Genomic DNA, 12,990 nt, shown 5'->3' on the forward strand with positions numbered 1-12,990 from the left:
GAGGGGGAAAAAGTGAAGCACAGAAAGAGCTCATGTTCAGTCAATATAGTTCCCATGTAACATTGGTAAAAATGGAGGCAGAGCAAACATATAACAAAGAATCAGAGGACATTATTCAGAGTAGTAAGACTGATATTAAACACAGAAGATATGCCCATAAGATGTATAATAGAATTGGGGAAAATGAGGAATGTATTTATAGAAGGAAAATTTTTCAGCGCCAGGTACTTTTTGTGAAAATAGTCATAATTTCACTTTTATAATTTTTTATAATCATTATTTTAAAAAATAGGGACAGATATTTGGGTTTGTCTGACTGATTTATTATTGTCTATATTGATTTTTGCCAGTAAGATTGGTGAAAAACCAGAAATGAAAAATAGAACATCAGTGACTGAATTCATCTTCCTGGGTCTGACTGATAATCTAAAAGTACAAGTTGTAATTTTCTTCCTTCTATTTGTCACCTATGTACTGAGTGTTACTGGAAATCTCACCATCATCATTCTCACCTTGCTGGATTCCCACCTGAAGACCCCCATGTATTTTTTCCTCAGGAATTTCTCATTCTTAGAAATTTCATTTATTTCTGTCTGTAATTCTAGATTTTTGATCAGCATCCTAACTGGAGACAAATCTATTTCCTATAGTGCTCGTGCAGCTCAACTGTTTTTCTTCATCTTTCTTGGCTCAACAGAGTTTTTCCTTCTGGCCTGTATGTCCTATGATCGTTACGTGGCCATCTGCAAGCCTTTACATTATACAAACATCATGAGTAACAAGATCTGCTATCAGCTTGTGGTCAGCTCTTGGCTGGCTGGTTTCTTGGTAATCTTCCCACCACTGGCCATGGGCCTGCAGCTGGATTTCTGTGACTCCAATGTCATTGACCACTTCACCTGTGATTCTGCTCCTTTACTGCAGATCTCTTGCACAGACACAAGTACTCTAGAGCTCATGAGCTTTGTGTTAGCTGTGCTTACTCTTATGTCCACTTTGGTGTTAGTAATTCTCTCCTATTCTTACATCCTTAAGACAATTCTGAAAATCCCTTCAGCTCAACAAAGAAAAAAGACCTTCTTAACCTGCTCATCCCATATCAGTTCTCTCTATCTCTTATGGAAGCTGCATCTTCATGTATGTGAAAACATCAACAAAGGAAAGGGTTGCTTTGACAAAAGGTGTAGCTATGCTCAATACCTCTGTTGCCCCTATGCCGAATCCCTTTATTTACACTTTAAGGAACCGGCAAGTGATACAAGCATTTAAAGATGTGAAAAAGATCATTTTTTCAAAAGTATTGGTCAGACTGTATCTATAGCTAAAATACTGTGAAAATTAAAAGTGGGAAACCTCACTGAAGTGGACTTGGGATACTAGAAGAGGAAGCTAAAAGGGAGGAGCCATACCACTCAATGTCAGTTATAGGAAGAATTGTCAATTATAGACCTCACCAGAAAAATGGAGGGCAGAAAAGAATCAACAGTCTCCAACACAGAAAGATGTACACTGCATCTCCTACAATAAACTGACTACCCCTGCAACTCGGCCAGTGAGAAATCATCATCACCCTAAATTCTTGCTTTTCTCCAATGAACTTTTGTTAAAAACAACTTCTCCCAGATTCCACCTTCTTCTCCATAAAATAATATCCTTCTTCTTTGTTGGATTTGCCTATAGCCTTCATGCCCCAAACTGTAATTCTCTGTTATTCACCATTCCCAAATAAACTTTTTTTTTTTTTCTGGTAAAATAACCAACCGTTTTTTTCTAAGGTTAGCACTATACACACAACACTTTCATTAGAGAGCCAATAGATAATTTGTTATTGTATTTCTTCTCTCTCTTTAGTTTTATTAATTCTCAGTAAAAAAATTATTTGTAATTTTGGATTCAATGTTTTTATATTATAAGTTCGGTTTAAATGAATTTAAGCACAAATTCATTATGGAATCATTTGTAGTATTTTTCCCATGATATAACAAAGAAATTACTAAATTACTTCCTACATAAATGTGCTTCAAATATATTGTGTTGATGTTTATCACTGCATAATCTATTGAAAAAGCATATGCCATTAGTATTTTTTCCCCTTTTATTTATTTTTTCGGTGTAACAGTATTCATTGTTTTTGCACCACACCCAGTGCTCCATGCAATACGTGCCTTCCCCATTACCCAACACCTGTTCCCCCAACCTCCCACCCCTGACCCTTCAAAACCCTCAGGTTGTTTTTCAGAGTCCATAGTCTCTTATGGTTCACCTCCCTTTCCAAATTTTTTTTTTTTAATAAACATATAATGTATTTTTATCCCCAGGGGTACAGGTCTGTGAATCGCCAGGTTTACACACTTCACAGCACTCACGATAGCACATACCCTCCCCAATGTCCATAGCCCCCTCCCCCTCTCCCAATCGCACCTCCCCCCAGCAATCCCCAGTTTGTTTTGTGAGATTAAGAGTCATTTATGGTTTGTCTCCCTCCCAACCCCATCTTGTTTCATTTATTCTTCTCCTATCCCCCTACCCCCCCATGTTTCTTCTCCATGTCCTCATATCAGGGAGATCATATGATAGTTGTCTTTCTCCAATTGACTTATTTCACTAAGCATGATACGCTCTAGTTCCATCCACGTCGTCGCAAATGGCAAGATTTCATTTCTTTTGATGGCTGCATAGTATTCCATTGTGTATATATACCACATCTTCTTTATCCATTCATCTGTTGATGGACATCTAGGTTCTTTCCATAGTTTGGCTATTGTAGACATTGTTGCTATAAACATTCGGGTACACGTGCCCCTTCGGATCACTATGTTTGTATCTTTAGGGTAAATACCCAGTAGTGCAATTGCTGGGTCATAGGGTAGTTCTATTTTCAACATTTTGAGGAACCTCCATGCTGTTTTCCAGAGTGGTTGCACCAGCTTGCATTCCCACCAACAGTGGAGGAGGGTTCCCCTTTCTCCACATCCTCGCCAGCATCTGTCATTTCCTGACTTGTTAATTTTAGCCATTCTGACTGGTGTGAGGTGATATCTCATTGTGGTTTTGATTTGTATTTCCCTGATGCCGAGTGACGTGGAGCACTTTTTCATGTGTCTGTTGGCCATCTGGATGTCTTCTTTGCAGAAATGTCTGTTCATGTCCTCTGCCCATTTCTTGATTGGATTGTTTGTTCTTTGGGTGTTGAGTTTGCTAAGTTCCTTATAGATTTTGGATACTAGCTCTTTGTCTGATATGTCGTTTGCAAATATCTTCTCCCATTCTGTCAGTTGTCTTTTGGTTTTGTTAACTGTTTCCTTTGCTGTGCAAAAGCTTTTGATCTTGATGAAATCCCAAGAGTTCATTTTTGCCCTTGCTTCCCTTGCCTTTGCCGTTGTTCCTAGGAAGATGTTGCTGCGGCTGAGGTCGAAGAGGTTGCTGCCTGTGTTCTCCTCAAGGATTTTGATGGATTCCTTTCTCACATTGAGGTCCTTCATCCATTTGGAGTCTATTTTCGTGTGTGGTGTAAGGAAGTGGTCCAATTTCATTTTTCTGCATGTGGCTGTCCAATTTTCCCAGCACCATTTATTGAAGAGGCTGTCTTTTTTCCATTGGACATTCTTTCCTGCTTTGTCGAAGATGAGTTGACCATAGAGTTGAGGGTTGATTTCTGGGCTCTCTATTCTGTTCCACTGATCTATGTGTCTGTTTTTGTGCCAGTACCATGCTGTCTTGATGATGACAGCTTTGTAATAGAGCTTGAAGTCCGGAATTGTGATGCCACCAACTTTGGCTTTCTTTTTCAATATTCCTTTGGCTCTTCGAGGTCTTTTCTGGTCCATATAAATTTGAGGATTATTTGTTCCATTTCTTTGAAAAAAAAATGGATGGTATTTTGATAGGGATTGCATTAAATGTGTAGATTGCTTTAGGTAGCATAGACATTTTCACAATATTTATTCTTCCAATCCAGGAGCGTGGAACATTTTTCCATTTCTTTGTGTCTTCCTCAATTTCTTTCATGAGAACTTTATAATTTTCTGTGTATAGATTCTTAGCCTCTATGGTTAGGTTTATTCCTAGGTATCTTATAGTTTTGGGTACAATTGTAAATGGGATTGAGGCCTTAATTTCTCTTTCTTCTGTCTTGTTGTTGGTGTACAGAAATCCAACTGATTTCTGTGCATTGATTTTATATCCTGACACTTTACTGAATTCCTGTACAAGTTCTAGCAGTTTTGGTGTGGAGTCTTTTGGGTTTTCCACATAGAGTATCATATCATCTGTGAAGAGTGATAGTTTGACTTCTTCTTTGCCAATTTGGATGCCTTTAATTTCTTTTTGTTGTCTGATTGCTGAGGCTAGGACTTCTAGTACTATGTTGAATAGCAGTGGTGATAATGGACATCCCTGCCGTGTTCCTGACCTTAACGGAAAAGCTTTCAGTTTTTCTCCATTGAGAATGATATTTGCGGTGGGTTTTTGATAGATGGCTTTGATAATATTGAGGTATGTGCCCTCTATCCCTACACTTTGAAGAGTTTTGATCAGGCAGGGATGCTGTACTTTGTCAAATGCTTTTTCAGCATCTATTGAGAGAATCATATGGTTCTTGTTCTTTCTTTTATTAATGTGTTCTATCACATTGATTGATTTGAGGATGTTGAACCAACCCTGCAGCCCTGGAATAAATCCCACTTGATCGTGGTGAATAATCCTTGTAATGTACTGTTGAATCCTATTGGCTAGTGTTTTGGCGAGAATTTTTGCGTCTGTGTTCATCAAGGATATTGGTCTGTAGTTCTCTTTTTTGGTGGGTTCCTTGTCTGGTTTTGGGATCAAGGTGATGCTGGCCTCATAAAATGAGTTTGGAAGTTTTCCTTCCATTTCTATTTTTTGGAACAGTTTCAGGAGAATAGGAATTAGTTCTTCTTTAAATGTTTGGTAGAATTCCTCTGGGAAGCCGTCTGGCCCTTGGCTCTTGTTTGTTTGGAGACTTTTGATGACTGTATCAATCTCCTTACTGGTTATGGGCCTGTTCAGGTTTTCTATTTCTTCCTGGTTCAGTTGTGGTAGTTTATATTTCTTTGGAATGCATCCACTTCTTCCAGATTGTCAAATTTGTTGGCGTAGAGTTGCTCATAGTATGTTCTTATAATTGTCTGTATTTCTTTGGTGTCAGTTGTGATCTCTCCTCTTTCATTCATGATTTTATTGATTTTGGTCCTTTCTCTTTTCTTTTTGATGAGTCTGGCCAGGGGTTTATCAATCTTATTGATTCTTTCAAAGAACCAGCTACTAGTTTCATTGATTTTTTCTATTGTTTTTTGGTTTCTATTTCATTGATTTCTGCTCTGATCTTTATGATTTCTCTTCTCCTGCTGGATTTAGGGTTTCTTTCTTGTTCTTTCTCCAGCTCCTTTACGTGTAGTGTTAGGTTGTGTACTTGAGACCTTTCTTGTTTCTTGAGAAAGGCTTATACCGCTATATATTTTCCTCTCAGGACTGCCTTTGCTGTGTCCCACAGATTTTGAACTGTTGTGTTTTCATTATCATTTGTTTCCATGAATTTTTTCAATTCTTCTTTAATTTCCTGGTTAACCCATTCATTCTTTAGAAGGATGCTGTTTAGTCTCCTTGTATTTGGGTTCTTTCCAGCTTTCCTCTTGTGATTGAGTTCTAGCTTCAGAGCGTTGTGGTCTGAAAATATGCAGGGAATGATCCTAATCTTTTGATACCGGTTCAGAACTGATTTGTGACCCAGGATGTGATCTATTCTGGAGAAGGTTCCATGTGCACTAGAGAAGAATATGTATTCTGTTGCTTTGGGATGAAATGTTCTGAATATATCTGTGATGTCCATCTGGTCCAGTGTGTCATTTAAGGCCTTTATTTCCTTGTTGATCTTTTGCTTGGATGATCTGTCCATTTCAGTGAGGGGAGTGTTAAAGTCTCCTACTATTATTGTATTATTATTGATGTGTTTCTTTGATTTTGTTATTAATTGGTTGATATAGTTGGCTGCTCCCACGTTAGGGGCATAGATATTTAAAATTGTTAGATCTTCTTGTTGGACAGACCCTTTGAGTAGGATATAGTGTCCTTCCTCATCTCTTATTATAGTCTTTGGCTTAAAATCTAATTGATCTGATATAAGGATTGCCACCCCAGCTTTCTTCTGATGCCCATTAGCATGGTAAATTGTTTTCCACCCCCTCACTTTAAATCTGGAGGTGTCTTTGTGTCTAAAATGAGTTTCTTGTAGGCAACATACTGATGGGTTTTGTTTTTTTATCCATTCTGATACCCTTTGTCTTTTGATTGGGGCATTTAACCCATTAACATTCCCCTTTCTCCCTGCCACAATTAGGGGCCTCTTCTGATTTGGTTACAGCGCATTTTTCTGGGGTCTTTGCCACCCTTTTAGTATTTTATTTGCTCCTTCATATCCTCTTATCTGGACAAAATGACAAGGCGGAAAAAATCACCACAAACAAAAGAACAAGAGACAGTACTGAAGGCTAGGGACCTAATCAACACAGACATTGGTAATATGTCAGATCAAGAGTTCAGAATGACGATTCTGAACATTCTAGCCGGGCTCAAAAAAGGCATGGAAGATATTAGAGAAACGCTCTCTGGAGATATTAAAGCCCTTTCTGGAGAAATTAAAGAACTAAAATCTAACCAAGTTGAAATCAAGAAAGCTTTTAATGAGGTGCAATCAAAAATGGAGACTCTCACTGCTAGGATAAATGAGGCAGAAGAAAGAATTAGTGATATAGAAGACCAAATGACAGAGAATAAAGAAGCCGAACAAAAGAGGGACAAATACCTACTGGACCATGAGGGGAGAATTCGAGAGATAAGTGACACCATAAGACGAAACAACATTAGAATAATTGGGATTCCAGAAGAAGAAGAAACAGAGAGGGGAGCAGAAGGTCTATTGGAGAGAATCATTGGAGAGAATTTCCCTAATATGGCAAAGGGAACAAGCATCAAAATCCAGGAGATGCAGAGAACCCCCCTCAAAATCAACAAGAATAGTTCCACACCCCGTCACCTAATAGTAAAATTTACAAGTCTTAGTGACAAAGAGAAAATCCTGAAAGCAGCCCGAGAAAAGAAGTCTGTAACATACAATGGTAAAAATATTAGATTGGCAGCAGACTTATCCACAGAGACCTGGCAGGCCAGGAAGAGCTGGCATGATATATTCAGAGCACTAAACAAGAAAAACATGCAGCCAAGAATACTCTATCCAGCTAGGTTATCATTGAAAATAGAAGGAGAGATAAAAACCTTCCAGGACAAACAAAAACTGAAAGAATTTGCAAACACCAAACCAGCTCTCCAGGAAATATTGAAAGGGGTCCTCTAAGCAAAGAGAGAGCCTAAAAGTAGTAGATCAGAAAGGTACAGAGACAATATACAATAACAGTCACCTTACAGACTAATAATGGCACTAAATTCATATCTCTCAATAGTTGCCATTAGTATTTTTTAGTTATTCAATTATATACATATATGATTGATCATACATATGTATGTACTTATGTGTATGTGTGTGTGTGCACATATAACATCACTTAAAACTGGTTATTAAAACTGCCTTAAGAGAAGGAGCCACACTCTAATCATCAACATACTAAGACACTGAGAAAAACAGGATGATATTGATAATAAATATCATTGTTCTTTCCTCCTATGCCTGTTTTTTTTCTTTTAACCTAGACATAAAGATAAATGATGAATCATCCATTCACCTAAAAGCATCTGTGACAAGACTAACTGCTGTAGACCAAGTGTATTTCTACTAAATTACACTAAGTCGATACTGTTAAATTCTGACTTTGGATATTTTGGGTATGTTTTTGTGGTATGTTTAACTCCCTTTAAATGACTTGTACCAGCTTTATTTAACCACTCAGTGTCTTGGCTTCATTAATTATCAAATTGTGTGAATAATCCATAGTCATAATTTTTATTGATTTTTTTTTTGTTTGATGAAGGTAAATTAGGTCATTTAAAGTGTTACTTCAAGAGCTCGGTAAATATCTGGTATTATATTGTCATATAATCTGTCTCTTATGGAACACTCTTCATCCCTGGACTTGAGGAACATATTCTTCCTCTCTTCTTGTTTTGCTTTCATTCCCAAGTTTACCAGCAACTCTTTGTTCTGTAATTAACTGTTGATAGTATTATAGTATTTTGTCTCTCATTCTCTATTCCCCCCTTTTAAAACTTTATACAGAGTTTAATCTTGCTTCTAAGATAATGACATCTAAACCAGTGGTTAACCCACTCCTAAGCCAAGGCCTAAATATCTGACTTCCTAATTTTTGCCGTGTTTAAGTGTTTGAGTAGTGGATTTATCCAAACTACAACCTCAAAAAAATTAAAAAATGGTATGCTAGGATAAAACATCTTTGCTGTATAAGATCATCTAATATATAATTGTCCTAGTAATAAACCAGATAAGGAGTTGGCCCCCATAAGCCATCTCTCCTATAGAGCATGTCTGGTACTGCCAACATGCAAGGATCCCATCTACTTTTATACACAAATATCTGAAAACACATCAAAAACCGGGTTCAAAAATTGAAAGTGTCCTCTTCTCTTTCCTACCAGCAGAGGTCAGTGGGTACCTAAAAATCCTATTCTGACCAGCTGTTAATGAGGAACCCCCTCCTTCACCTTGATGAGAAGGGCCAAGTAGGGCACCCACATCTAGCAGTAACAGGGTTGAGTTCTTGCCTTCTACTGCTGGACCAGTCTCAGAGGAAGCCAGCTACAACAGAAAGTCTAAGTAAGATCCAGAGACTCCTAACATAATAGCAAATCTATCCAGATTTCAATTTAAAAAATCACCTGTAATACCAATAACTAGGGAAATCTTAAATTAAATGAAAAAAATGACAATCAATTGAAAGCAACACTGAAATGTAAGAGGTGTTAGAATTACCTAATAAATACCTAATACCTAAATTACCTAATAAATATTTTAAAGCAACTATCGTAAAAGTGCTTCAGCAAACAATTATGGAGACATTGGCTGAAAAGAAAAACTAGAAAGTCAAGAAAGAGAAGAAGAGAGAGGGGGGGAAGAGAAAAAGAAAGAAAGAAAGAGAAGAAGGAACAAAAGAAGAAAGAAAGGAAAGACAGAAAAAAGAAAGAGAAAGAAAGAAAGAAATCCTCAGCAAAGAATAAGACATAAAGAACAATCAACTAGAAATTTTATGACTAAAAAAAAAATCATTGAAATTAGAAAATATTTGGAGAAGTTTCAAATTTTTAAAAATTGAGTTGGATTTATTTGAGCATTTTATGAAAACAACAAATAGGAACACAACAAATCAAAAGTATTAATCAGATGAAGGAAAAGAAGTGCCTTAAAGATTATTTTCTGGTAATGCTAAAACTGAAATTACTCCAAAGATGGACATTGAAAATCTGAGGTAGTTCCAGTAAGATGGTGAGCAAATACTGACAGCTGTCTTCCTTCCCAAACAATTCATAAAGCCCTCAGAAAAGTAGGAAGTGTGAGGATCTGAATATATAAGGTAGAAATAACAAACATTTCTAGAAAGACTGAGGTGGTATGCACTGGTGTGAAGAAAAGCCAGGTAGGTGCAGAGAAGAATATGTATGAAAGATTTAGTTATAGAAACAAATTCAATAGACAGGCTCAACATAAGAATGGAAGCCACAGAGAATAGATTCAGTGAACTTGACAAAGAAACAACATACTTATACAATATGAATTAGGGAGAAAATAAGCTGAATATGTGATAAGCATAACAATAATAATGAAGAGAGCCTGAGGGATCCCTCAGACAATACAAAAGATCTAACATTCTTATCAACCTCTTCTCTGAAGGACAGGAGATAGAGGGTGGGACAGAAAAATTATATGAAAACTCTAAAATGAAAATACAAATTATCAAAAAATTTGGGACAGTGCAAAAGTGGTGCTGAGATAAGAGTTAATAGCATGAAATACTTACATTAGAAAATAGGGGGGCGCCTGGGTGGCTCAGTGGGTTAAACCGCTGCCTTCGGCTCAGGTCATGATCTCAGGGTCCTGGGATCGAGTCCCGCATCGGGCTCTCTGCTCGGCAGCGAGCCTGCTTCTCTCTCTCTCTCTCTCTCTCTCTGCCTGCCTGTCTACTTGTGATCTCTCGCTGTCAAATAAATAAATAAAATCTTTAAAAAAAAAAAAAAAGAAAATAGGACCATGAGAGACTGTGGACTCTGAGAAACAAACAGGGTTTTGGAGGGAAGGGGAGTGGGGTGTTGGGTGTTCCTGGTGGTAGGTATTAAGGAGGGCATATATTGTGAAGAAAATATTGCATGGAGCACTAGGTGTGGTGCATAAACAATAAATCTTGGAACACTGAAAAAATAAAATGAAATTAAAAAAAAAGAAATTGTTAAAAAGGAAAAAAAGTAAAAAAATAGGAAAAATGGGGAGGCAGGTGAGGGATGGGCTAAACAGGTGATGGGAATTAAGGAGGGCACTTGTTATGATGAGCACTGGGTGTAATATGTAGATGCTGAATCACTAAATTCTACTCTTGAACCCAATATTACACTACATATTAACTAATGGGAATTTAAAAACTTGAAACATTTAAATATATACATATGTACATATAATTTAAAGAATAATGTACTGAGAAATAAAATTTTAAAAAAGAATAATTATACATAAAAAAGAAAAGAAGAAAAGTCTTGAATCAATAATCTAAGCTTTCCTCATTCAACATAGAAAGGAGGAGCAAATAAACTCAAAGCAGGCAGAAAGAAAGAATAAAGGGAAACACAGAAATACAATAAATCAAAACCAGAAAAACAATAGAAATAATCAATGAAACAAAAAAAAGCTGTTATTTTGTAAATATCAATAAAATTGGCAAGCATCTAATTAGAATGAAAGAAGAGAGAGACAAATAAAAGAAAGGCTCAAATTACCAATATCAACATGAAACAAGGCATATCCCTAGAGACAATGCACATCTAAGTGATAATATGGGAATATTATGGACAAATATTATGATATTATGTGATAACATGTGGTGACAATATGAGAATATTATGGACAAATCAATGCACACAAATTTGACAGTTGCAGTAGACCAATTCCTCAAAAAACACAAACTGCATTAGCTTACCCAATAAGAAATAAATAATTTTAATATCTTTGTAATTATTAGGTAAATTGGGCTCATGATTAAAAATAAAACTTCCCCAAAGAAATTTCTAGGTCCAAATGTTTTCACTGGAGATTTCTCAATGTGTTTCTACCCCTTGAACACATGGTAGGTTAAAAATCAGTGTGTCTTTTCTTCATTTTTATTTCTCTCTGCTTTCAAATTCTACAACTCTCCACATTATGGCTCCAGGTCTCAATGTGATAGAACCTCAGGCCTCATTAATTTGTTTTTATTTTGTCAATATGCTTAAGCATTTGTTGGTGGAATATTTTTTACTTGTTTTGTGCTTTTTCATAGCCATATAATTTATTTCACAGCCAAGTGATTTCTTCTGTTAATGGAAAACTATTAAATAAAAACTGCAACACATTCAAAGAGCATTACATTACTGAACTGAATTGCTATTACCCTTTATCTTACAGTGTTCTTCCTTCAGGATTCTGAAAAACATACCATCTCTCCATTCAGTATCATACCATTTGTCATAAGCAAGTTATAAGTGTGAATTTCAGAAGACACTGAGTGCAGTTTCACCCGGGAAAGGATAAGGAAGTCAACTAATAGATAGGTTAAGAATGTGGCATCAAATTATACTGGAAATTTAGCTTTCTCTAAGTCAAGAAAAAGTTGAATTAAATAAATATGTATTCCATTTTTGACAGTGCTGGACTAAGTGGTTTATGATCAACATGTATACTCTGAATTAAAAGAAAGATGGAAAAATATATTTTAAATATGGTTAAACAATTGGAACACTATCAATATTGTTCCTCACATTAAGATTGTCATCATTTAAGGCTAGTTTTCCATTGGGACATCTGCTGATACTCCAATTCAACAATAAGAAAATGCACAACTCAATTAACAGACAAAGATCTGAACAGACACTTCACCAAAAGTGATACACAGATGGCATATAAGCACACCAAAAAATCTTCAATATCATATATCACTAAGGAATTAGAAATTAAAACAACAATGGGGTACTGCTAAAAGTCTCTTAAAAGGGTTAAAATCCAAACATTGACAATACCAAATGCTTGTAAGGATGAGTATCAACAGAAAATCTCATTTATTGCTGGCACAAATGCAAAATGGTGTAGTACCTTTGGAAAAGAGCTTGGCAATTTCTCAGAAAACAAACATACTCTTTCCCATACAGTCCTGCAACTGTACTTCTTAGAATTTCCCAAATGATTGAAAACTTACATTCACACAAAACTCTACACACTAGTGTTTACAGCAGCTTTATTCACAATTGCCAAAAAAAGGAAGGCAACTAAGATATCGCTCAGTAGGTGAATTGATAAAGCATGGTACATCTAGACAGTGGAATATTTATCACCACTAAAAAAGAAATGCGCTATCATGGAGAAACCTTAAACACATATTACTAAGTGAAAGAGGTCAGTCTGAAGAGGCTACATACTGTAGGATGCCAACTCTCTAACATTCTGGAAAAGGCAAACTATGGATATAGCAAAAAGATCAGAGGGTACCAGGGGCTAGGAGAGAGAGGATGGAAGCAATGAATTGGTGGAGAACAGTGGATTTTTATGCCAGAGAAATTATTATGTATGATACTACAGTGCTACATACATGTCATTATATATTGTCACAACTCATAGAATGTACAGCATAAATATGAACTGTTGTTTTAAAAAAGGTAATAATCTATATTCCCCCAACTAAGCATACATAATTTTGAATAGCTTTTTTTTTCCAAGCATTATATTTCTTTACAAGGGATGCATCTAAAATATAAGGATAGATTTCAAGTAAA

The 12,990-nt window shown here is 36.2% G+C and overlaps 1 pseudogene; it reads left to right on the top strand.

Annotated features, from left to right (window-relative positions):
- The first annotated feature begins 372 nt into the window (after positions 1 to 372).
- Positions 373 to 1,321, top strand: LOC123946425 (annotated as a pseudogene).
- The last annotated feature ends 11,669 nt before the right edge of the window (positions 1,322 to 12,990 follow it).

This window comes from Meles meles, chromosome 7, assembly GCF_922984935.1.
Source record: "Meles meles chromosome 7, mMelMel3.1 paternal haplotype, whole genome shotgun sequence".
Taxonomy (NCBI): domain Eukaryota; kingdom Metazoa; phylum Chordata; class Mammalia; order Carnivora; family Mustelidae; genus Meles; species Meles meles.